The 23,820-nt window shown below is 34.0% G+C and overlaps 1 protein-coding gene and 1 long non-coding RNA gene across 2 annotated transcripts in view; both read left to right on the top strand.

Moving 5' to 3' along the window:
- LOC125665416 (leucine-rich repeat-containing protein 15-like) overlaps window positions 1–23,820 on the top strand; it is a 996,853-nt gene that overhangs the window by 207,698 nt on the left and 765,335 nt on the right. The window lies entirely within an intron of this gene.
- On the top strand, window positions 1,378–9,359 carry LOC130050788 (uncharacterized). The gene is made up of 3 exons (XR_008799049.1): window positions 1,378–1,695; window positions 2,293–2,399; window positions 8,584–9,359. It is a non-coding gene; the product is annotated as an uncharacterized LOC130050788 (long non-coding RNA).

The following is a 23,820-nucleotide window of genomic DNA, read 5'->3' on the forward strand; positions in this document are numbered from 1 at the left end:
AGAAAAGAAGTCAGAGGAACTCCGAACGAAATTTTGACAGATAGATCAATCGGATTTTTCAACCAATCATCATCGTTGTTCATCCATCACTTTAAACATTAACAATTGATTAGTAATTACGAACAGAGTAACATTTTCTCTAATTATAGTCTATGCCCTAATTATGACACAACACTATCTCTAATTTAATTATCCAGAATTAATACAATAATGATCATGTCATTGTCATATCAATGATTCATAATGGATTATTATCCATAATTATGTTATCTGTACAGATCGAGTTAGAACAATAAACACCGTTACTACTAGTACTTACCAGTCAGAAAGTACCTCCTCTGTATATATCTGATATAGTACAATAAACTACAGTACTACTGGTACTTACCAGTCAGAGAGTATCTCCTCTGTATATATCTGATATAGTACAATAAACTACAGTAATACTAGTACCTACCAGTCAGATAGTACCTCCTCTGTATATAGCTGGTATAGTACAATAAACTACAATACTGCTAGTACTTACCAGTCAGAGAGTACCTCCTCTGTATATATCTGATTTAGTATAATAAACTACAGTACTACTAGTACCTACCAGTCAGATAGTACCTCCTCTGTAAATATCTGATATAGTACAATAAACTACAGTACGACTAGTACTTACCAGTCAGAGAGTACTTCCTCTGTATACATCTGATACATTGCAATATACTGTAGTACTACTAGTACTTACCAGTCAGAACGTACCTCCTCTATACATACCTGATATAGTTCAATACACTAGAGTGTTACTAGTACTTGCTAGTCTGAAAGTAGCTCCTTTGTATATATTTGATATAGTTCAATACACTACAGTACTACCAGATATGGTATAATGATATCAAATGCCTTGCAGCAAAATTATACAGTTAGTTTGACAATTCCCAAATACTGTTTACATGACATAGATAGGGCAATTATGTTTTTCTCCCACATCATATGTGCAACACAAAAAGGTGAATACAACTATATTACATCATTGAATCTGTCTACATGGTCTAGCTGACATTTAAAAGTGGACACCTCGGCCCAAGAAAACTAATAATACATTAGGTGAATATAAAAGCAATAATGTTAAATAAATTTCTTCAATGAAGCATCTTGGTAAAACAAATAGCGTTGTACACGTATAATACTAGTGGCATATTGTTGATTTGTTGGACTGAATTTAAAGACTTAATTGGCAGAAACTACCAAGCGTCTATACTCCTGCATGAAATAAAAAGGCCATTTTACCTTACGATTTTATTGTAATCAGCTATCAATTAGTGTATTTGTATTTCTTTGCAATAAGATTTCTTTTTCTTTTTTGTTACTCTGGGGAGGGGGAGGGGGTATTTGAATTACTGAACTGAAAATAATACTGATACATCAATGAACCTCGGCTATTTACACGAAGTGTTAATATTGGGGCCTAGGAAAGTCGAGTGATAATTCATATTTTTTTTATTGTTCAACACATTCATGCTGGCATACAATTGCAGCATACTACCACACATGAGTCAACTTTCACATCTGATGCTAGACCTAAATTGGCCTACAAATCATTGGAAAATTACCTTTGTTGTACCACACCTGCTGTGACACCGGACCTCGGTGTTTGCAGTGTCATCCAAAGGACCGCCCCATTCAGTCGCCTCTTACGACAAGCAAGAGGTACTGAAGACATATTCTAACCCGGATCCCCATTGGAGAGTAACTTTATAACAAGGGGTCGGAACCCAAGGGTCCGATAATAAACCTTCCCTTGTCTGTATATACAAATAGGCCTATTTTGCATGTTTAATTTCTAACAACCTTCATATAACTACAGAAACGTTCCATTTACAAACCAGGAGTTTTAACCTCTCTCCCGTTTTACCAAATCATATTATTATCATATTTTCCTTAATTGTTTATGTTTATAAATCGAATATGCAGTTTGTCAGTTGCATCAAAGGCATTGATCTGACGAACAAAAACAAATAGTTGAGAACGTCGAATCACAATGTCTTGGGTTTAAATGAACTGTTACTAAAGAGAATTAATTTCTGATCATGTCTATGGTAATTTCAATGTCTTTAATTCTGCCTAATATTAATTATACATGTAATCTAACGGTGATGCAGGCATATGTAGCAATCCCCCCCAGAAATTACTTTTCTACCAACTATTATCGTTATTATTACAGGCAGAGTTTGATATGTTGACTAACCCCTCCCCCTCCTCACTTTTTAAAATATGAATCCATTGTCTTTACATTTATTTCTGCAGACTGGTCGCAGGGGCTAGGATCATGTTGGACCCGAACTTTGTGATACAATGTATTTCCTATATTTGGTATCACAGAACCCGGATCCAAAACGGAAGTGACCCCTACGGTACTGGCATATATGATTACCGTCAAGCGAAAACCACCCTTAAGTGCATTGTGACGTTTATCGAGAAATCAATCGGTAAAGTCGACGTCACGTTTTTACGATATGACGGCATGATTTTCTGCAACGTTGTTTTTCAATCACATGTTAGGCGCTTCCTTGAGAAGTAATGGAACTGTCAGTACGCACTTTAAAACACACAAGTTTCATTTATCTGTTATATATATAATTATTATATATTATATCGGTTTAAGTGTTTAGTATTGATGTTAATTAGTGCTATGCATATACTGGATTTTCGTCGAAAAAAAATATATTTACAGGTATTTCCCTTTCTTCGGGAAATACAGGTAAAATGAAAGTCTATAGAAATGACAATATTTCACCTGACATCCTAAATGTATGTGTGACATATACCAAACAGTCATATTTTTAAACAGACATATTTTTAAAGTAACGTTTATCTGGGTTTACGCCCCCCCTCCCCTATTTGAAATATTAGATCGATACAATATGAATTGCATGTATATAAAATAGCCGTCCGATTGTTGTGCTACCTGTTGTGCTACCTGCTGGTTTACTTTCAGCGGTGTTTACAAGTTTTACAATATGTACTATTCCTTGATTGTGAACGTACATATGTATCTTACAATGCTGTAAATATGTACAAAAAAAATGCTTGACAAATAATTGAAAATAATTCTAAAAACCCGATGATCAATCAAATGATTGTATTTCACTGATGACGGTTAATGAAATATTTTGTAAAATTTTTAGGATCTAGACAATATCAACAATGAATATTTTCCCATGAAAAATTTTACTAATCAGAACGCAGGTGCGAGTTCTATTAACGAAAACAGTGATGACGGTGAATCAGACGATATGTCAACCGATTTAGAGGCCCGGGTACACATGTTTGGGGAAGGGATTGCCAACTTATCCCCATGATCCTTGTACAGAAGATGTGAAATAACGATCTTTAATTGAAAAGGGATGTGGGTGTGCGAAAAACTGTATTTCTACATTTAGTTTTTCAGACATCAGAGAACACGCCATTTCTTTAACTGAGATGACAAAAAATGAAAGACTTTCATATTATGGCGAAGTTTATAAATATAAAATGTAACTGTAGACAGTCAAAAGATGGAGATTCAATTAGAAAACGTCTTCGATACATTAAGTTTGTCGACAAACCTACACAGCATTGGCGAGTTTGCATTGAAATCTCTGATATATCATCTGATCACAAATGGGTTGGTTTCAAGAACTCATGGAAATAAACATAGGTGGCCTACAAATGCATACGGTTTTGATGTTTTGAGGGATGTTCCTCAGTTAATATCTAGTTATGCTGAAGAGCATGGTCTGCCTCAGCCGGCAGCAGTCAACAGGAATATCGGTGTACACATAATTTCACCATGCAGTGAAAGTAAACAGTCCCTGTACAGAATATACGAAGATGTTTGTATCGATAATGACAAGACAGCAGTAGGGCTACCGACGTTCAAAGGCATCTGGCAGATTTGCTGTCCAAATATAAAATTAATGTTACCCAAGACTGAAGTATGTGCTATCTGTGAACAACACAAAGATCACATTCAATCGGCCATTACAAAAAAAACGACAAGTTAGCTGCTCTGGACAAATATAATCTAATTAAAATCAGATCCTAGGATACGCTCACAATCGCTTACACAGAGTATACGGCGCGGATCTAAGAAGTTTGATTTTAATTAGATCGGGTCAAATATAGTGCACATTTGAATGAAGTGAAAGTAGAACGACAGGTACCTTACAATAAATAAAATTCACAAACCACTAAAGTGTGAAAAAATATCTTATAAAATGTATTAAAATACTGTATTACAGCAAGTGTGTTTAAAATCCGTTGTTGTAAATACTGTGATATTTACCGATAATAAGAACTGCATGAGCAACCAGTCCTGGTACAAACAGCTTCGCCGATGTCAACAGAGCTTAACCATGTCCATTTATATACCTTTGATTACTCGCATGCTGTATACATGAAAGGTGAAGATCTATATGGAACAGTGATCAATCTCATAACTCCTATAAGCAATACAGAATAGATAGTTTGGCAAACACGGACCCCTGTACCGCATCATGTTTGTCAAGTTGGACCTCTCTACTTTACTACACCTAGAAAGATTCAGTTGTTTGGAGTTGCTATAGAACGTAGCTTCTTGATTATTTCTGTGTACTTCCGTTTCTAAAATTAGACAATTTAATATTTTCTGGCGAACAAATAGTATTTAAAAATAGGTTTTGTAAATCACGTAGGTCAACTTCCTAGTAGATGAGGATTTGACACCGGGAAAAACGGAACACACGCGAAGGTCGCTATTAGCGTAATTTCTATGCTTCATTTTTGTTTTGAGAATTTTGGACTGGGTGAAAAAGAAAGCCACCTACAATGTGATAACGCTTCAGGTTAAAATCCAAATTGAATAATTAAAGATAGTAATGACGTAATAAGAACGATTGTGTAGTTGCACATGTAGTATGGGTCTTTCAATTTTTAAAGAAGCATTTTCATTTTACTTTGAATGAGAAAACAAATATAAATTCATGTTGACGTACTTACTTTGTAGATTGCTGAGTGACAAACACCCCCAAATAAATTTGCACATGCAAGTCCCACACCATGGCAAAAGCTTAGTGGACGTCGGGTGACTTTTGGGGACCCATTTTGGGTCTGAATTTCGGCCCTTTCCCCTCCAAAAAATTGCCAGTTTCCCCCCCCCCCCCAGTTTAGCTTGTATTTTCCCCAATAATGAAATTATGAAAGGAAAATGTATTTGAAAAAAAAATAAACGTTCGATGTAAATTATATACGTAAGACTTACATGTAACAAACTGTTATGGGAATGATGATTTGGATAGACTAGTTGAAAATTTTAGAAGGTTAAAGAAAATTAGAAGTGTAAAATAAAGATAATATAGGGTTCGATATGATTTTAAAACTTATTTACGATAAAATTGATGTTTCCCAGTTCGACTAAAATGTCAACTATTTCCCCCAATTTGAAAGCCACAGGACCCATCTAAATATGTAGAAAAATCACTGCGGGTTTGTTTACTTAAAAAAATTATACAGAAGGTCAGAGGTTGAAGCTTGAATCAGTTAGCATCCGTAGTCAGAAAAAGCGGGACATCTATTAACGAAGTGGTTGTATTCAGTGGTGCTGATGGAGAATGGCTGGACTGGAAAACATTCACATCCAATTATTTCATTCCCTTCAAGGGTATTAGAAAATTCAGACACTTTTTTTCCAAGCAGATAAGCCAGGTAGAATACGCTATTTAAAAGAACGTTGGGTGGTTTTTTTTTCACATAAGAAATGGATTGTAACAAGTCTAATTTATTATGTTACCACATATCGATTTTTTCGGCTGTTACATGTAACATCAATCCTGAAAGGGGATACATTGTAGTTGGGTGATGTGTGTGGATGTTGGGGGGAGGGGGTTGCGGCGACTACGGTATAATTCGCTGACTTGTCATCTCAACAACAAAAATCAAACCTTAATCATTTTCAAACAAGGTACTGGTACATGTATATATAATTTCCTCTCTGAATTAAACTCTTATCAATGATTTACATTTCTCCTATATATTGTGCACATTCTTCTACCGGTATTGCTGTATCTAAAGAAGTGCCAGACTCACCCGGAACACAACTAAGACTGCTGAAAGCAGGCGTGGATACAGATGCCATCCTTCCTCCAAGCCATTCCGGCAGCTGGTTTAACCACAGAGAGAATGCAATACTTGTTTAAATTTATGAGACCTATTGTCAGGGCCCCGTATAAGGACGTAGTCGCCCCCTCTCCCGACACCCAGGGAGAATAAAAGACTATAAAAACTAGCCTGTTTTGAATCTGTCATAATCTAAATAATTGTTTGAATGTTGATAAATGTATACCTATATATCAGATGATAAAAAAAAAATCAGACTCATGTATTTTGATTACGCTTGAAATAGTAACAAAACGTAACAAAATACAACGTAATTTTCTAAAAATCATGACGTCAAACGAATCGATGCAAGTTTTTACCAAGTTTGATGGGGATTTTAAGGTCATTATCATTGGGCTGTAACGTAATGTTACATATCAACAGAAAGAGGAGACATTCTTCTATCTAAAACATTTAAAAGGTGAAAAAGTGATATTTTTCACTTAAGGGTGGTTTTTGCTTGACGGTAATCATATGTGGTTGTGTATAACAGAGAAGGATAAATCTAATTGATTTAAGAGTCGGGGTCAGAATATACAATATCCTTGTGCAAAAGCAGATTGCAAGTCATTGTGATTGTTTTCTTCCTACAAAGTATAAACAAACTCAGTCAGGTAAATACTGTCACAGAATGATCTCAGGTGGGGCCAACATGGTGGCTATATTGCTCATTCACGTGCATGTAGGAGCACTTACGATAGCCCTAGACCACTCGTAGGATTACGATCAATCCTGATCGTAAATCGAAAATCGTAACTTTTAGTGAAACGGTCGTACGTGCTACGTTCATGTTTAAGTCTACGTTTACGATCAACAATCGTTTAGTGAAACGGCCGTCAGAAGTATACATTTCAACGACAACATTAGATGATGTTGTGATCAATGCACAGTTCCTGTCCTTACACTTTACATGTAAGGTGAAGATAACGAACAGTGATCAATCTCATAACTCCTATAAGCAATACAAAATAGATAGTTGATTGGGACACATACATGGTTGTACGAAAACGTTTATCTTGGTTAGTTCAAACATAGTAAATTTGTGTGAAAGTGATCGGAAAAAATCCCATTAGTTATTTGTATTTGCATAATGGTAAATCATGCTTATAAGTACACGGTGATTGCATTTATCGAATCAAGTACGGGCGATTTAATTTAAAATCTACATGTAATGATGTTCTATTTTGGAAGCACTGGGGAATTTAAGATAACAATTTAGTAATCACATGTTCCATTCAATTTTATGATATACACCTCAATGATAATATGAAACGTTTATATTTTACTAGATGTCTTTAAAACCATTAGAAATCAAATATAAAAGGCATCGACGGGATTCGAACTTTAAACTTTCCATGTATGAAAAAAAAACGTTACTTGCATTACAGATCCAATATTGAATTGCATATTGTGATTATATATATAATACATTTCCCCCATATCAGCAAATTGTATTTAACTGCAACTAATAGACGTTTCTCCTGAATACATTGGTTCAATTGCTTTTATTAAATTAATAGGTACTCGGGCCTTAGCCTAAGTATAAGAATACCGTCATGTGTTATTTCTGTTAGAACTCATTCCACTGTTTTAATGTAAAGAACATGTGTCTTTACAGAGTTTCAATTTGATTTAAACCGACATTATGCAACAACGTTAAATTCATAAAAAGCATACCATTGATATTTTTATTAATGTAGAACCCTGTTGATATTTCCTACTTCTTAGGCTACTGGCTATGGCAATCAGTTGATATGTTATCACACATAATTCTATACTGCTCAATTTGTAGTGAAACCTGTTTGAAACGACGCACGAAAGCATACTAATTGGCATTTATAGTATGTTGGTAACGCTGTTTCCGATTATATCCTGAAGAGTGTGTACGAATGATAATCGAGCCACTTGCACGGTACCTATGGCCTTTGAACACGGATGATCTTTATTGTGCCACCCCTGCTATGACATGGAATCTCGGATCTTGCATTCTCATCCAAGGACTGTCCAATTTAGTCTCCTCTTACGACACACAAGAGGTACTGACAAGTCTAACAAGGATCCCCGCTGGAACATCCTAATCAAAATACAATGACAAAGGGGACTGTGACCTAGTTATAGTCACTGTTTCCTTATTCTATAAAATGATAATTTCACCAATATATCTGTCATCATTTGGATTCTCCAGGCCTGTCACTCTGTTTATCTGTGAAATACACTGACTCCCACCCATCCTACTGAACAGTTCTGTAACATAAATAACAGTATTAAATGTATGTTAGTTTTTTTTTTGCTGGGAGGTCATGATAATTAAATTATGTTCTGGAATGAAACATAAATATTTGAATACAGATAAATAAAGATGATATAGTGGAATGCAATATGATGTTACATCATTGTCTTCAAATAATCCCTTCTTCGTTACAGATGGGCATTATATCATCAGTAAGAACAAAAACAATATTGCCACTTGATGCTTCCCATTCTGTCTAATGGACAACCCACTACTGACACTCCAGTTCAATCAGCCATACCGTGAATTAGAATCCGCTTCGACCGGAGGGAGAGTCAACCTACGATGAACTGGAGACTCATTATCCAGAAATGCATTACTCCCATCCGTGGAACTATTGACATTCAGGGAAAAGACCATGCAGGGTTTTGAACTTTCGTGACTATGGAATACATTGTATATGTTTATCTGATATTTACATTCCAATTTAAATTATCTTGTATTCCTTGTTGATATTTCTTAACATATAGCCACTTCATTATAAGATCGTAGAAGCTTTAAATGTTGAAAAAAGCGCTAACAGACATTGGTTTGTAGTTGATCTTGATTTTTCCGCATCTTTCTCTTTCTTTCGTTTACTACTGATATCATTCTTTAGTTGAATGATGAGCTTTACAATCTTTACGGTGGAGATCTAAACTTGAACACATTATTTTTACCTGAAAAAGATTCATGATGACATGATCATAATTACTGTAAATTAATATCAATCCTTATCCATGCCGATTGCAAAAAAAAATAGTTAATATATTAGCAGTTGTAACAGAGGTGATGGTCCCGTATGTTGAAATTGATATCAATGTACATTAACTCATATAAATGGTAACTTTAGCATGTATCAATGTCCATTTATTTATACAACCCATCATCTTGCTCTCAACAATTAGACGATAGACTTAATGTACACCAAATCAATTAATGTACGCATTATGTAAAAATGCAATCGTTATTATAAATTGTACTGACGGCATATTCATTTCAAAGCTGCCAATAATTTCCGCAAGTAGCGTGTGTTGTATAATTCAACATTTGCATGGTAGGTTTCATAAAAACAAAGATTTTGAAAACAACAAAAAAGAGTTATGGCATTATAAGTACTATATTCATTCAGTAAGTTACATTATGTAGATGTTTCAGTTTCTCCAGCATGAACTTCCCATTTATATCTAGCAATATTCCATTATCACCTGCATATGGTGTTTATATATCTCAACTGATTCGATACTAAAGAGATTGTTCTGCGTATGGTCAGGTTTTAAGTTAAGGCAGACTTCTGACATACACGTTGATGGTGCAGGCGTTTCAACAGCATCTTTGAAAGTCAGCATTTCGATATAGTTTGCTAATACAACCTATCAGTTGGTAAAATGTTGTCTGACATGCTCCATACTGATTTTTAAACTGCTCTTGGCACACTGATTTTGAATACGGATCACTCCTTTTACCTGATCAAGATAATGGACCCAAGGCGGAAATGACCGGTCGACAGTTGGCGTTTACTCCTCCTCGACACCAGATCCCACCACTCTCCATGATTGCCCAAACCTGTATTTTGCATTGCTTATAGGACTTATGAGAATTATCATCATTCGTTATATTCACCTTTCATGTTAATAAATTTTCGGATGTAGGTACCATATTTCATCAGCCAACTTTTAAAAATGCATAAGACCGTGACCCACATCATATGCACTACTAATGTATATGTTGTTTTCCCTTTTAGTTTTAAACTTGTAAAAGTTAATCCAGTCTTTAAAAAGGGAGATAAATTAAAGTCTCATTTCTCTCTTAATAGTAATATGAAAGTTTTAGAAAAGCAAAAATGCAACAACAAACATACGCCCCTTGTTCATACATGATCTACTACAAAAACTTCAGTCCGACTTAAAAATGTCCACTCTTGTCTTTAAAAATGGGATACATTACATCCCAATAACTGTAGTTTTTTTCTATTTTACGAATAATATCAAAAGTTTAGAAAAAGCATGTAACGACAAACATACCCTCTTTTTACAAATTGTTATACTACAAAAACACCAGTCGCGCTTCAAATAATTCAACTACTGACAAACAACTCTAAAATATCACAGCAACTTACTTATAGTTAAAGCTTTTGACCATGCAAATCATGAAACCCTTTAAGAACTATAATTAACAATGTTCACCTGACCACTTACAATGGTTTATATAATATTTATATTACAGGCTTCGATTTAATGTTGGTTTAGTGAGAGGCGGGTGAAAAAAAAAATTATTTGGGAAGGTTTTTAAGATCATGTATCTAAGTGGCGGATATAAAATATTGTAAAATGTGAAAAGTTTAATCATATTTCCTGTGCTGATCGTGTTTTTTTTTTCTTTCTTTTCGTTTGCAAGGTTTTTTTTTTGTGTGGCAACATATCACCACACACCGTTTTGCGGTCCGCGTTCTAGAAACATCCATTTTAATTTTCATGTAATCCCTGTATGAAACTTTTCTGGAGATGAAATGAAAATACCTCTGAATATATGTCTAAATATACAAGTCATTGTACCATATATTGAGTCACGGTGTTGTGGTCGTGAAAGTGCCCCCGATTGAACAGAGCCTTGGTTATTGTCACACACTTATGTTTGTTTGTTTCGTTTTTGATGTGATTTATATTTTTATTTACAATATTTAAGCCACTGTGATGTCAGTTTGATAGAACGTTGATTCCTGCCACACATGTATCTTTTCTTTGAGTTTTGGATGTGATTTACATACTTTTTAATGTGATAAGTACATGTGTCGTGTTGGTTGACGCCTAATTTCTTAATGATAATGATAACGCACCAGTACTTCGACATTTGATAAGAATTAGAAGTATCGAAATAATGTAGGGATTTCAACCAAACCTTGAGTGATGTGATTTAGGCAGGACCTATTTTCTTTATTGTTTACTAAAAATACTCTATGTGGAAATGTTACACAATGACAAAATATCGCATGGTAATTATTCAGAAATCAATCTCTTAAATAATCACATATTGCTCATTTTTTGCTGTAAATGACAAAACAACTAGCACTTGTCGTTTCAATGGAAACAATGTGTAAACATAAATTGGGAAGAATCCCGATCATGTCAAAATACGTAAACTATTTACTGATTATCTGCATAGAGGTGTTCATTTTTGATTGAAGATATCGTATTACAATTCACCATTTCATTTTATTGAATGCATCAATGAATGGTTTTACGATCAATATATAGAAAGCTGTAATACATTACAGGAGGTGAATCAGCAATAGTCAGATCCACAATATTCAAAATGACAGAAATCAACCGAAAGCACGGACATAAGTGTTTAACACTCGATTTAGAATGCAGCTAATTAACCCAACTCTATAAAAATGGAATTATTTCTATCTATTCGTCTTTTGTATGTTAGTCTATGTTCAAATATTTATTGAACCATGGCATCTGATAGTTCAAATCCGAAGGTTACGCCCTTCTGGAGTACATATTGGGGAAGATATGCCGAGAGTTGTATAGAGAGTGTCATTGTGTGACGATACACGTTATACTGTCCGTCATCCTGAAGAGAAGGATAACACATGCTCTAATGTGTTATCGTCATCTGGCGAGAAACTGACGTTTTGTTTGAATAAAATATTTTTTTGGACATGGCATATTTGAAATAATTGCTTCAAACTTCCATGTGTTAACTTTCAAGTACGTTTGTTTATCTACTTTTAAATTGTGAATGTTTATTTGTGATTTTCTGAAATACATTGACTATATCCAATTAAAAAAGAGACCTGGAATAGTAGGCTGATATAAAACTCCAACACATGTGTACACTTGGGAACTTTTAATCACCATAGAGATATGACGTGAACATATAATTTGCTGTGAAGTTTCTCTATAACGATATTTGAAACGAAAAGCAGAAAAATGAAGATAGTAAAACAGTATCAATCAAATATACATATAGATAAAAGAAAAAAAAACAAACATATTCGATTCAACTTGAATTTAGGTTGATCACCGTTCGTTATTTTCACGTTTCACATGTTATGAGATTGATCACTGTTTGTTCTCTTCACCTTGTTTCAAACGTTCGGAAGTTTCAAAAAAGGGTTGTTCCCATCGGCTACGTACTTCAAATCGCTTGATTCGATCCTGATTTAGTGTATCGTCGGGGTGATACGGTTAGCTTTGGTTAATCGGTTTTCATAGCGGTTTATTATCTAGCCGTAGATCCATCATCAGGGGAGCTCATTTGCACATTTGATGTGTACGCATTATTTAATTAGTGGGGACAAATCGCCCAAATTCTTACAGTTTTAATATTTCACAATGGGTAGATCAAGTAGGTCAAGGAGACTTCGTAGTGTTAATTATCTATAAGGAAATGCCACTATTTTGATGATATCCGTTATTTTTTCGGAGTCAAGTCTTGCATTTGATCGCAAAAAAAAACAAACAAAAAAAACAAACAAACAAAAAAAAAAAAACAATGGGAATTTGTGTTTTGATATCAGTTTTCATCGTCTGCGCTGTGACCCTGTTTTGACATTTTGCTCACGTTTATTCATTTCATTTTAGTAGAACCTGTTTTTGAGATCCAATTTAATTTGAAACAATTTCGTAACGTGCAGTATTTTGACTTTTTTCTTAAATATCGAATGGTTTCGCTTTAAATGATTTTTTTTAAACAATAGGATTGTGAACACCCTTAAGATCCTAAGATTGGGAATTATTTAAGGGTTTAATGCATGTTTTGATCACTAATGTTGAATTATTTTCCTTTGTATACAAACATATCTAAGATATGCACACTTTACTGTGTGAATTTCAGAAATGGATGATGAGCATCGGCTTTAGCGAAAAGATAATTAATCTCAGTCCTATGAATGATAACAAACACAACCTCACCCTTGTGTTGATAATTTTGTTGATGATTTGATGCATGCAGAGGGAGGACACTGAAAGCGCACATCACAATCAATGGACAGTTTTAATTCAAAAGTAGCACTCTGTAGAATTGATCAAAAGATGAGACAAGGAACATTATCAATCTCATGTCTCCTACATGGTATACAGAATAAAGAATTGGACTAACACGGAGACCTGGGTATACCAGAGGTGGAATCAGGTGTCTAGGATATGTAAACATCACGTGTCGACCGGTTACACCAGCTGTGAGCCCTGTATGTCTTGATCAGGCAAACAGAGTAATTTGTTGTCAAAATCAATGTGTCAAGAACAGCCTAACAATAATCAATTTACTATTGGGTATTGGAAATTATGAAACAAAATGCTTACTTATCAGTCATCGTGCTTACCTTACATGGTTACAAACTATAATCCTGACATTTCTGTTCATCAGTTGCATTAAATTTGTTCACGATCTTGCAAGTGTTGGCATCGACTGTTGTTAACGTCCTTGAATAGGTGATTTGTAATAGTAGGGTGCAAGGTGAAGATAGCGAACATTGATCAATCTCGTGTTGTGAAATCGATAAAGTTTCATGACAACTACTTCTTTGTCAAAGTTGTGAATAAAGGATACGTTAAATGTAAAACTTATACGGTACCAATTTCGATGAACCAGGTGCGCATTTCGACAAATAATGTCTCTTTAGCGATGCTCAAGCCGAATTTTTGGAAATTCCAAATGATAAAACACGTGTAAGAGCTGAAAGGAAAACTAGATTGCCAAAAAAATGGAACCGAATTCGTCCAAGGATCGGAGCTATGCATGAGTTCGATATCACCCTTATTTTTGAAATGAATTTCTAAATTGTATCCCAGCAGTTAAAGATGCATCCGTACTAGCTACTGGGCTGTAGAGACTAACAGTATTTGTATTTCTTGAAACTTCTTGAAACTTGTGCGGAAATTCTTGGTAAAAAAGACCAAACAACTTGAAAATGTAGCTATCCACCCAAGTCATGACGTGAAATTCTAATTAAATCAAACCATTGAATAAGTATTAATTAACGTTTTCCTACGATTTGATCAAAAAAATATCAATCACTAGAATTGATGTAACCCTATATTTGTCTGTATATCTCCATATATATCTGGATATCCAACGCGGACTGCATTCCTTTTATATATTTTTTCTATATAATGTCTTTAAACAAAGTTTTAAGTAATCATTAGTTGGCATACAAACTGTCGGAATACAGCGCTCGTCACCAATAGATGGTTAATTCCCACGTACTACAGTGTAAGTACATACATCCGGGACTTTCCATGATTATACTATCGGTCAATTTAGCTTATTGTGATCTATTAACACGATGAATTCATTGTCTGAGAGTGGATATCCGTCCATTACAGTTGTAAAATAACAACCAGTTCAACAATTGAGATGTTATCTTGTATTTGATAAGATTCTCGAATAAAAAAAATAAATAAGTGCAACCTACATGTTGAATGTGTTGATGTTATTACGTTATTTGCTAAATAGAATAAGCAAAGATGAGCAAAAATTACTTTATTCTTAAAAAAAAGAAACCATACCGAAATAATTAATGTTAAATTTGAGATACAAAAACCGTACTACCTGCCTGAGTTCGTGTGTATGTCAATCAATATAAATATATCTATATGTTCACGTATATCAATCAATATAAATGTATTTATCTTTCGGTCTATTTATATAAATCCACGCTACTTCATTTTAGAAATTAATTAGAATCACCTGGGTACTACAACAGTTTATTTGATATCTGTAACATTTCTTGTTTGATAAAGTGTTATCAAAATACACAGAGACTAAGTCCGTTCTGAGCAAGAACTATGTGTGATATCATTACTATAGAAAAGAGTCTAACTCTTACCCAGATAAAGAAAACTACTCACTCGCTACAATTCCTAAAAAAAATCAGAAACTAGGTGCAGTATGCGTAATTTGCCGGTCAACGTGGATATATTATAGTTATAACTATTTATATCCCAGCAACGGGTTTCTGAAATAACAGAGATCTGCGTCATAGCTCTCTTGATTTTACCTGTTTATTTTTTACTAGGACTTGTATCGATCCAGGTCAACTGGTTGTTTCCATCCCATGACAGCAGCGGGAATCAGATTAGTGTGGAAGATTTCGGACCTATCAATTAAAATTTCATATGGGATAGACATTACTTACTTCCTCATAGTTTAATAATGTTTCTATGTTCGTTGTATCTTGGCCGCTTATTTTATGAAAATTAACTCCTGATTTGTTTTCCCTACTAAAGACCCGAAATACTTAAAACTTGAATGCCGGGGAAAATGGGTAAAGCTAATCTAAATGAAATAAAATGAATAAAAGAAATTAAGAAAGCTAAAAAAAAAAAAAACAATATTCAAGTCCAATATCACAAGAATAATGTTTTGATCAATTCTAAGGTTTTTGAGATTAAATATCCTGTGTCTTTCATTAAAATGGCAGCTGATGCTGCTAAAGAGACATTGAGTCGTGTAACGTCTACACGGAGAGCATTATGAGCGTATGAGGAAGTAAATAGCGGACATCTGATGTGGAATTTTAATTGATATGTCCGAAATCACCCACACTAGTCTGAGTTTCGCTGCTGTCATAGATAAGAAATCACCGATGACTTCGACCGGTAAATATCTTAGTAAAAATAAATAGGTGAAATGGAGAGAATGATGATGTATAAATTTGTTAATCTAAGAACCCGTAGCTTGAAATTTGGCATGTAAATCGTTACAAAATTAATATATTCATAGAAACGGTCATATTACACACATCACAACTACTCTCTGATTTTTAGACATTTGAAGAGAATGATGTTTTTTTCCCCATCTGGATCACAGTTAGATCCCTTTCTATAGTTATGATATCACAGAGGTTGGGCCCAGAACGGTCTCCCCCTGTTCCTAAATGCAAATAAAACATGTATTTAACTGTACATTTTTTTTCTCAAAGAAATTAAACTACGGAAAATACAAAATGATATGCATCAATAGACTAAACTTAACAACAACACTTGATAATAATTCTAATAAAACTGGGCTGAATCCTTCCATCTTATATTTTCAATGATCAATATCTACCCCTACGCAAATCATTATAAGTCACAAATCCCGACATTTTTTGGGAAATCATCGATATTCGTTTTATGTATAAGGATATGCGTACGTTGGTACGAGATGAAATGACGCTACGCACACTCGTGACGGAAGGACCGCCCATCTATTTGATAATGTGGATATTACTCGGAAGCTAGAAGATAACCATTACATAAACACCTAAGTTATTCCTACTACTCGTCGGTACATTGTTTCACGGCACGTGCAGCACAATTTCACCAAAAAAAAAAGAAGGGCCATCAACAACCACAATCACATGTCAGTAATTTTGATTTGATAAATAGCAGTTCAAAGAAATGTGTGGTTTATTTTTAACTAAGATTTTCATTGGAATTAGGAATAGGTAATGAAGGTCAGCTATATACATGTAAATGTTTATATTGGAAATGAATTTCATTATGTACTCACCTGTGATGCAATGTGAGCAAAGAATCAAATGTATGTTCACGCTAAAAACTCAACGTTATGACAAATTAACTATCAACTACGTTTCCGTATCTCCGTTCAATTTTAAACGTTTTATTTGTGATAGTCTGAAGTACATTGATTATATCCAATGTTTTGAAAAAGAAGACTCTAAATAATCACCCATGACTGATAGAAAACGTAAACACCTGCGCACATTTGACAATTTTTAATCACCATTGAGATAGGACTAAAATATCCTCAACGCGACGTGAAACACCACTGAGTCAGTAAACTGACGCCAAAAAGGGACGGTCTCAATACATCTTTTGAATAAACAGGAAAACTAAATAAAAATGTAAAAAAGTCGTGTTTGCCCAGCTCTTGATTTTGCGTTCTTTATAATAATAACGACATTTATCACTGTTCCTTATCTTCACGTTTGATTAGTCTGTAAAACGAGAGATAAGAGTGGTAAAAGCAATAAATAACATGTGTTCGCTTAATACGCCTCTCTTTTAAATAATATAGAAAATAACACGGATTTCCACTAAGCCATAAACGTAGGCGCTGTACATTTCACGGTATTTTCTATTTGTATTCGTGAAGACTAAATTCTTGAAATTTCCTGGATACCCATATTCCAGGAAATACAAGCCACAACGAAATACACAATATATTTATGAAATGATGATCACGTTAACATATATGTTCCAAGTTTGTTTTAACACAAAAAACGGGGCTTATATCGCAGAATAATGTCCATGCATTCCGTTCATCTTCACAATAACGTGGCAAAAATAGTTTCAATTCACAGGAAGCCACATGGGTCTGTGTTTGCCCAACTATCTATTTTGTATTGCTTATAGGAGTTATGGGACTAATCATTGTTCGTTATCTTCGATTTTCATCCATGAAATTGCATCTCAACGAAATCGTAACATTTCAACATTGAGCGAAAATTGACCCACATGAATTGAAATCAATCCACAGGAAACGAATATACGTTTCCAGAAACATATATCAAAAAGAATATATGCATGCATGTATAATTTCAAAAGTTGAGAACTAAGTTCAAGGAATATGTCCTCCTTTCAGTTTTGCGTGGGATCAAACGTTTAAAGTTATCTCTACTTAACCGTACAACACTTTGTTTTGGTATATTTCCGGAAAATCAGTCAAAAACCTATTAACAATAATATCCAGATCAAATTGCAGTAAAATTATTTCTGCATAACAGTATTGATGCTCTTGGAAATGTTAACATATGTTTAATATTACTCAGGGTTTGTAAACAAAAACTCCAGTGTCATGAGTGATGTAAAATGGGTAGATCGCGAATCAAACCCGGGACCCCTGTATTACTAGTCTGTTTAACTAACCATTGAGTTATACAGATTACTATTCACGGTTTATAAAGCTCAAACTACTGCATTCTTCATGTTTAAATTATCCTCGCCATACAAGAGCCGTTTACCCTGGCGGGAGTTGCAAATTCACGGGTTGTCAATGGCAAAAATGTAACAGTAGCGGAACAAAAAATATAGACTGATAAAAGTAAAAACCGGGATGCCGCATCATGTTTTCTAACTATAGAACTATCCAGACCAGTATCTAGTGTTGATCAAGTCCGAACGACTATATTTAAAACAAGTTATCTTTGCTTTACAATTGGATTTTGAAAACATTTTGAATGATATGTTTTCGTATCAGTCCTCGTGCTTTAACTAGATTGGCACACACCATACCTATGGTATTTCTGTTCATCAGTTGTCTACCTTTGTCTACAGTCGTTGAATGTGATGACATGGACTGTTGCTAGCGTCATTGTCTCTGGGTACACAAATGTAGGTGATTGGTGGGTGTACGGATGTTCTGTGATTCATGAATTTCCATGACAATCTCATTTTTAAAAGTTGTGTATATAGGATAATTAGTTTACTATGTCAATTGTGCCCTATTGTACAACATATTATATTAATGTTCTCTAATATAATGACCACAACCATATTGGACATATATTTTAATGCTAAATGGAATTGACAAAAAAAGCATAACTGCATAATTGGCTGATTGAAATTATTTTGAATTTGAAGCATAGCATTATTTGAGGGACGATGTTTACCATACCTAATATAAGAATGCGATTCAATGGTGCATTATATACACCTATTTTTAATCGCAAACCATTTTCAACCAAAAATGATTTCTTTTTTAAAAAGTGTGTTTGAGATTAAGATCTTTGAAAATACATTTATTGAATGTCAATGTAGTGTTAGTTTATAAAATATCGAACTATTTACAAATGTCGATATCCGCTTAAAGCATGACGTGGAATTAAATTAAACGGTTTGAAGAAATCTTAATAAACATATCCCTACGATTTCATGTAATAAAGCTGATTTCTAGAATTGAGATAACCGTAGATGTGTTTGTATGTATTCATATATCTTTAAATTTCCAACTCGGATTTCACTTTTCGTATATTTTTCCGTATGGAATTCCGCTAAAGAAAGTGTTAATTAATCCTTAATTGGTATCAAAACGTCCGGGATACAAAGTCTGTCGTGAAGAGATGAATGCATTACATGTACTTTGTGACACTACAGTATAAGAACATATATCCGTGGGTTTTCATAATTTCCCTATCAGCCAATTTAGCTAATTGTGTTATACCAACATGTGATAGAGTCAATATTGAAGACTGCATTTCCGTCTGTTACGATTTTAGAATAACAATCAGTCCAGCACTGAACACAAGCTGTCAGTTATCATGGATATGTTTTGGAAAGTGCAATTTTTTATTGAAGAATGCTAAAATTGTATGCAGTGTTTTTGATAAAATCTTTGAATTTACATTTTATGGGTCACTTAAACACAAATAATATAATGCCATTGAATACCTTGTTGTTACCGTGTTAACAAGGACAGCATCATTGAACAAAAGTCAAATATACTTTTTTTAAAGTCCAAAATGAATACAATTAAAATAATAAGATTTGTGTTAGACAAAATTTGTTGAAGTAAACAATTTCAATAATCTCACCAAAACGGGTTATCATTGCAGCCACCATACCTTGCATTGTATACAGTCAAAAATTCAAATAAAACTATATATTTATTAGCTAACCCTTTTCAGAGGCGCAACACAATCAAGCAAGGTTTTTCATATAGAAAGAAATAACAAATGTTAAATTTCTATTTAAAAAAATCAAAATAAGTTAAACTACTTTTTTTTGTTAGTGACCTGACCAGAAACCTAATTGTTCGGTTACAGTTTCTAAAATCTATTTAATTAATGAATTAATGTAGGTAAGTAATATTTGTCATCTGGGTGCATCGATTATTCTCTAATGACATACTATATTCTATTGAAACTTGTAAATGACCTTGTTCTACAAGCTCAAGGTCATATACATTAACAAGTGACCTCCATATTTAATCAGTTAATCTAATCTGCAGTTGTCATCTCCAAGTATATATCTTTATTTACTAACCCACATGGGTATTCAAAGAAAAAACCCAACATATATTGCTTTATAACTCCATGCATACCTCAACTATGGAAAAAGATTATATAACAAAGTCAGAGAACATAATTAGAAGCACCGGGTCGTTAAGTTTAATATTCTTAAGGGTGACATCATAAATGTATGTTGGAATTAGTACGAGCCAAGTATCTTTTTACATGTATTTCGATTTGTAATTCAAAAAAAAGTGTGTGCTTAACTCATTGCCTGGTGTTTTGGGGATGGGATATGTATTAGAGGATCTACGAACGAAATATACGCTAATACGGTGTAAAATAAAGCTTTACAAACCACTCACCCACCCTCTCCTTTCGCATCAGTACGAAATGCGAATTACATTATACTAGATATTACACTAACCATTTCATAGAATATAAATGATTTTTGTGAGAATGGCGAGCTTTGATTGGAAACACAAAACGTGTCACAATGCATGTTAAGTGTGACTCAATATGAGGTTAAAATATGACGTCATCATTAATAATATAGGCCCGTATTGTTGACCATTAAGATTTTTTTGATGATTTAGATATTTATGTTAGGTGGATCTTTGTGGGTTTTTTGTCAATGAGAAACAAGAGTTTTAAAACAGATATACGTCGAAGTTTACTTGCTATGGATTTACTATCAGTTAAGACAGTTTGTGTTGAATATGGGGATAATTACATACATTCCAAATTTATAAATAACTAATATATAAACTTAGATTTATTCCACGAGGGTATCTACAGCCCAGTAGCTAAGTAAGTCGTTACTAGCTTGTAAACGTGGATGTATATTTAATTGTTGTGATAAAATATAGAATTTCATTTCAAAAATAAGGATTATATCCCTCATGCATAGCTGTTACCCTTGGACGGATTTCTATTTTTCCTTAAAATAGCTCTTACATGTTTGTTGTTATTTCGGATTTCAAATATTTCGGTTGAGCATCATTGAAGAGAGATAATTTGTCGAAATGCGCAACCGGTAAATCAAAATTGGTACCGTGCAAGTTTACATTAAGACCCCTGGGTCGAGGCCTCTGCTGGTGGACTGTTAGTACCCGATGGTCTCTACAGCTCAGTAGCTAAATTTTTCTTTATTAGCTTGGAAATAGGGATTTATATTTAATTGTTGTGATAAAATATAGAATTTCATTTCAAAATTAGGTATTATCTCCCTCATGCACAGCTCTTATCCTTAGACAAATTTGGCTATACCTTTTGGCACTCTGTTTTTCCCTAAAATACATCTTACACGTTTGTTTTTGTTGCATGGAATATGTTCGCTTAATATGCATCTCTTTTAAATAATATAGAAAATAACAGGGCTTTCCACTGAGTAATGAAAGTACGCGTTGTGCTTTCCACAGCATTTTCTATTTGTATTTGTGAGAACTAAATTCTTGAATTTAGTGGGTGCCCATATTCCACGAAATACAAACTACAGCGAAACACACAATTGACTAGAAATGATGATCGCGTTCACATCTATGTTCCGAGGTCGAGTAATATTGTTTTTAACATAAACAATGAGGCGCATATCGCAGAATAATGCCAATGCATTCCTTTGATCTTTACAATAACGTGATAGAAATAGTTTCAATTTACAGGAAGCCACAGGAGTCCTTGTTTGCCAAACTATCTATTTTGTACTGCTTATAGGAGTTATGAGATTTATCACTGTTCGTTATCTTCGATTTTCATCCATGCCATTGCATCTGAACAGAATCGTAAAATTTCAACATTGAGCGAAAATTGGCCCACATGAATTGAAATCATTCCGCAGTAAACGAATATACATTTCCAGAAACATATATCGAAGGGAATATGCGCTTGCATGTATAATTTCAATTGTTGAGAACTAAGTTCAAGGAAATATACCCACCTTTCATTTTTTTTTTGCGTGGGATCAAACGTTTAAAGTTATATCTGCTTAACCGTACAGCACCTTGTTTTGATATATCTCCCGAAAGTCAGTCAAAACCTTTAACTATAGTATCCAGTTCAAATTACAGTAAAACTGATTTCTACATACATTCTCACTGCTCTTGGGACTGTTAACAGATGTTTGATCTCGGAAATTGTGAAAAAACTCCAGTGTCATATGTGAGAGAAAAGCTCTAGACCGGGAATCAAACCTTGGACCTCTTTATCACTAGTCAGTTTCTCTGGCCATTGAGTTATACAGATTACTATCCACGGTCTATAAAGCCAACACTACTGCATTCCTCCTGTTTAAATTGCCTTCGCCGCGCAAGAATCGTTTATCCTGTCGGGAGTTGCAAGTTCACGGGTTGTCAATGACAAAGTTATAACAGTAACGGATAAAATATATACACTTAAAGAAAGTAAAAACCGGGTTCCCTGTGTCATGTTTCTAACTATAGGACTAGCCAGACCGATATCTACAGTTGATGAATTCCAAATGACTATATCTAAAATAAGTTTTGTTTGCTTTACAATTGAATTTTTAAAAAAAACACTTTGAATGAAATGCTGTCTTATCAGTCCTCGTGCTTAAACTATAAACTAAATTGTTACACACTATACTTATGGTATGTCTGTTCATCAGTTGTCTTACCTTTGGCTGCAGTCGTTGAATTTGATGACATCGACTGTTGCTAGCGTCATTGTTTCTAGATACACAAATGTAGGTGATTTATGAGTGTATGGATGTGCTGTGATTCATGAATTTCCATGACAACCTCATTTCTAAAAAAAAGTTGAGTATATAAGATATTTAATTCACTATGTTCATTGTGCCCATTGCATAAAACTATTTTGATTATTTTCCAATATAATGGACACAACCACATAGAACAGTTTTTACTGCTAAATGGAATTGACAAAAATCATGAGACCGTAATTGGCATATTGAAATTATTTTAAATTTGAAGTTTAAAATTCGATGAGGGTGATGTATACCATACCTAATATAGCAATGGCATTCGATAGTGAATTATATACATCTATCTTTACTGGCAAACCATTTTCAATCAAAAACTGATTTAATTTTAGAAAGTTTGTTTGGGATTACGATGTTTTGAAAGTGAATTTCTCGAACGTGTATGCGGTGCTAATTTAGTAGATATCGAATTAGTTGTAAATATCGATATTCGTTAAAAGCATGACCTGGAATTAAATTAAATGATTAAGATAAATCGAACTAAACGTATTTATTGAAAGATACGTGAATATATCACGTATCTTTCAATACCCAACGCGGATTTCAATTTTATTATATTTTCCCGTATCTAATTCCGCTAAACACATTGTTAATTTATCTTCAATTGGTATGCAGACATTCAGAATGCAAATTTTGTAGTGAAGAGATAAATATATTTCATGTTCTTTGATACACTTCAGTATAAGAACA

Source organism: Ostrea edulis, chromosome 10 (assembly GCF_947568905.1).
Source record: "Ostrea edulis chromosome 10, xbOstEdul1.1, whole genome shotgun sequence".
Classification (NCBI taxonomy): domain Eukaryota; kingdom Metazoa; phylum Mollusca; class Bivalvia; order Ostreida; family Ostreidae; genus Ostrea; species Ostrea edulis.